Consider the following 4,743-nt stretch of genomic DNA (forward strand, 5'->3'; position numbering starts at 1 on the left):
AATAGTACAGGGCGCGCTTGCGCAGCGCAGCGAGAGATGTGATTGGCCGGCCGAACGAAATTTTATGGCCAAATTCGGCAATTTTTTTAACGGAAATTGTCTTATTCCCGGTATTATTACAAATGTAAGAAAGAAAATTTGTTTGACACACCACACTCAAATTCATGTTGTTCTGTCCTTTCCTACTTATACTTGGGACTTATTATATGCCTGCTCGGGTATTCCAGTTGAAAAGAATATCATTTTATTCTCAGAGATCAGAAAATGCCCCCCCCCAAAAAAACCCCGAAAATGTCATTAAAAAATCGGAGAATTACAAAGTTTTGACAACCCCCTAGGGTCGGCGATCGAGAGGGGGCCACCCCCCTCCTTTACTTCTTGAAGCACTGAAAAAAAATCCCTTTTCAGAAGTTATGCAAGTGCCCTTTTTTACCTAATTAGAAAAGTGCCCCTCACGACTGTGTTCTGTACACCTAATTTACACGAGCTCCCCTTCAAAGGAAAAAAACTTGCCATCATCGTACGTCCCGAAAGTTTCATGAGTCATGTGAACGGGGTTGATAAGCAGTGGTGTACATATAGGAGGGGCTTGGGGCTATAATCCCCCCCAAAAAAAAAAAAAAAAATCATGACCAAGAAAAAAAAGGAAAGGAAAGAAAACGAAAGAGAGAGATATGGAGAAAATATGATTTTATTTTCTTAATATTATGTGAGAATGTATCTTAATTTGGATTTTTGTTACAAAAGTGTCAACATTTTTGCTCGCAGCCTCTTATAAATTTAAAGTAATTCGACACATCGAATAGCCGCCTCAAAATTTAAAGCTCACTATGCCAATGTAAATAAGTCATTCATTTTCATAGTTTAAATGTGCCATTTTTCCCGGGGCCCCGGCCTCCAACCCCCCCCCCCTCCCCCAATTTTAAATTCGCTCCTCCTGTTTTTTTTTCTGTTTTCACATAAGCTATCTTGTTCCAAAGGTTTCATTCTCCTTTAAGTGTCATTGGTCAGTTACATAGAGGTTTATCATTTAGAGCAAAAAGAAATCATGGCCATCCATCATGCGTAGATTCATTTAATTTTCAGACACTGGTGGATCCGGGGAGGGGGGCACAGCCAGCCTGTATTCCCCCCCCCCCTCTCCTCGTGAGAGGCATAATTAACATTTGAAATGTAAATATGCTGGTAAAACAGAAGTGTGCTCCCCCTTTTTAAAGTGAAGACCTTTTTTTTTCTTGTCTAATTTGACGAAATCTCCTTAATTTTTTGAAAACCTTTTTTTTTTTGCTTGTCAATTTCCCGGGGGGGCCACTTCCATTCACGATTGGATACCATGCGCGACCATGGGGTCTCGAAAAGCACCCTAAACACGTAATTTCCATTTTCTGAAAATGCACCCCTTAACAAGTATTGGCGTGTGAAACCCTACCCTTAACAAGTATTGGAAACAAAACGATACTCTTGGCAAATATTCCCTGAAATGAACCCCTAAACAAGTACAGGAATGTTTTATCGTTACGGGTCCTTCGGTCGTCGGCTTTACCTTATTTGGTGTAGTACGACCCCACCTTCTACACCTCGCGCAAATCGGACTCTAAACACGAAGTTTTGGGGCAAAAATGACATTCTTTATAAAACATTTTGATTTTGCTTTATCATCCCCGCATATTCGACCCTAAACACGTAATTTTCCTAGCGAAATAGATACCCTTTTTTCATTATTTTTGTGTTTTTGACACCCTTATCACGTTACGTACGTAACGTGCCCTATCGTGAAAAAGACATCCTTTTTACGTGTTTTTTTGGTCGCGCATGGTATCCACTCGCCAATGTAAGTGGCCCCCCCGGGGTCAATTTTCTTTTTCTCGGGAAAATGTGCCCCCCGCCTCTTTGGAATATCATGGATCCGCCCCTGCTTACAGAAAAAAAATGTCTAAATTTGACACCCCGCTTTGGAGTGTCGTAAACCTTCAAGACTGGTCAATATCCTTTGGTGCTAGGTCGGTAACACAAGGATATAGTATTTAGCACAAGAAAGGGTACCAGTCATGCTCAAATTTATTCACAACTTTTTGATAATTCCAGTCGCTTTATGACACACCCACACAATTACAAACATGAACACATTTACTTTCTTTCTTAGCAGAATTATCCAATATGCATAATGAAGCTTGCGAGAGGAATTTCTGAATTCCTCACTCACTCAGAATTGCACTTTGAGTAGTTTGTGAGTAATGGGTTGAATTTTATATTTTGTACGCGTTTTTTTAGTGATTTTAGTGATGTCACTGGTGACTGAAGAATGTTGTAATCGATCAGCATCCTAACTCTATAATCGATCAATTGTAAGAGAAAAAAGTATATAATACAGCTTTTCATCTTTTCATTAATGAAAAACAACTTGAATAGAAATTTGTACAAATTCGTAAATTGAAAATTTATTCTAATTTGTTTTATCCTCTAGAAAGATCGCAGTATGGCTTAAACTAATTAAATAAAGCGGATGTATATAATAATATTCGATGCCTGCTTAAGCAAGATCACTTTTTGTACAATCTCAAAAAAAAACTTTTTGTCTGACATGTGCCCGTTGTTGCTGGGGTGGCTAAATTATGTTTCAAATCCTGTAGGCTACACAACGACAGATCTAATCAACTACCAAAGAAAATCCGCTCCCCCTCTCCACAAAAGAACAAAAAATCAATGAGGAAATTTGTTGAACCTTAGAAAAAACAAAATAATATACTTTAACGATTTGTTATGAAAAAAAGTAGCATTTCATCTTTAACTAATTTAAATTAGGCAAATTTATTTATATATAAATATCAATTACCTTCCGATCTTGTATGCTACATATCTGTATTTTTCAATCACTTTTTACAGGTCTGTGAATTACCTATTGCTGGGGCGGCGAAATTTTTTCAAATCCCATAGGCAATTATGGTAACGCAACAGATCAAAATAGAAATCATGAAATAAAAGCTTCCTTTTCCCCTACGGCTGTTCTTCCTTCTACTCGACTCCTTCAACAATAATAATAATAATTATGGTAAAATGTCCATTTATATAGCGCAGTTACTATGTTCATATACTCAACTGCGCTTTGATACTTGGTATCATATTATTACCCAGGTTGTAGCTGAGCCGCCATATTAATAGGCGCCAAAGCGTTCAAGGAAAAATCCTACCGGGTACCCATTCACCTCACCTGGGTCGAGTGAAGCACAATGTGGATTAATATCTTGCTGAAGGAAATTACGCCATTTCTGGGATTCGAACCCACGATCCTTTTTTTAAAAAGTCTATAGACTAATCCACTGGGCTACAACGCTCCCCAGTAATACTATAAACAATAGTAATTATTATTACCATTAATATTATTATTATTATCATGGTTATTAATATTTTTATCATTATTACTTCTGTTACTTTTATCATTATCACTATTATTATTATTCCTTATTAATTATCACTATTATTATGATTATTACTTTTCTTATTATCTATTATTACTCTTATTATTATTATCATTGTTCATTATTCTTTATTCATTTTTTTATACAAATCGAAGAGGTGTAATGAAAGATCCTTGAGAAAAATGATACGCTGAAAAGAAATTTCTGAAATAGACAAACCCGCTGGGTGTTTCGTAAATTATTTAAGACTCCAACATGTCTTTGGTGCTATGTCAGTACTATAGGGATATATCATTTCACACAAAAATATCAACGGTCATGCGCAGATTTATTCAAAACTTACTGAAAGAAAAAAGTTTCTAATTTTGACACCCCCGCACTGCTGGGAGCCTAATTTTCTACAAGCTCTGCTTTTTATTTAGCCTTCTCACTTTTTTTACATTTTGCAGTGTACCTTATGCTTAAATACTTATGTTAGATACTTAATTTTATCATTGATACACTATGTTTATGAACACATTTGTTACGTATATTATGATATTTGTTTTAAAAGTGGAATCAATAAATGAATGAAAGCTATACGACTGTACCATGTTCTCTGGTGCTATGTCAGCAACCTTAAGATGAAACAATTTGAGTAGTTGGTGAATTATGGGTTAAATTTTATATTTTATACGCTTTTTTAGTGAATTTTTTATTTTAGTGATTTAGTGACATCACGGTAGAGTGTGGACCGAACAATACTGTAATCGATCAGGATTCATGTCATCGATCAGTTATCACCATGTCATCGATCAGTTATAACAGAAAATAATACAGCTTTTCATAAATGAAACACAAAGAAATAGAAGTCTGTACAAATTCTTAAATTAAAAATGATTCAAATTTGTTTCACTATTTAAAAAAAATACAAAAAATTGATGTGTTCTTCCGATTACTTTGAAGGGAAATAGCTGTATCTCATAAACTAATTTAAAGTTAAGAAAATGTATATATATATATATACATATCTTGTAACACGGGGAAATTGTTGTTAATGTTCCCACTTTTTACAGGTCTGTGAAGTACGTATTGCTGGGGCGGCGAAATCAAATTTCAAATCCCGTAGGCAATTATTGTACAACATAGATCAAACTTGCCTGAATGAAAGGAAAACAATCATTCCCAACCCTTCCTTCTCTCCTCAGATGGTAATGATAATAATAATAGTTTGGTTGCTTAATATCAAAGAAAAGCAGTATACAAAATGATAAAGTGAAACAATGATAGAGTAATAAGTAAACCATGCCCATGAACCTTTACTGTTTTGAGGCAGGATGAAATGTAC

The sequence above is a fragment of the Lytechinus variegatus genome, chromosome 9 (assembly GCF_018143015.1).
Source record: "Lytechinus variegatus isolate NC3 chromosome 9, Lvar_3.0, whole genome shotgun sequence".
NCBI lineage: Eukaryota > Metazoa > Echinodermata > Echinoidea > Temnopleuroida > Toxopneustidae > Lytechinus > Lytechinus variegatus.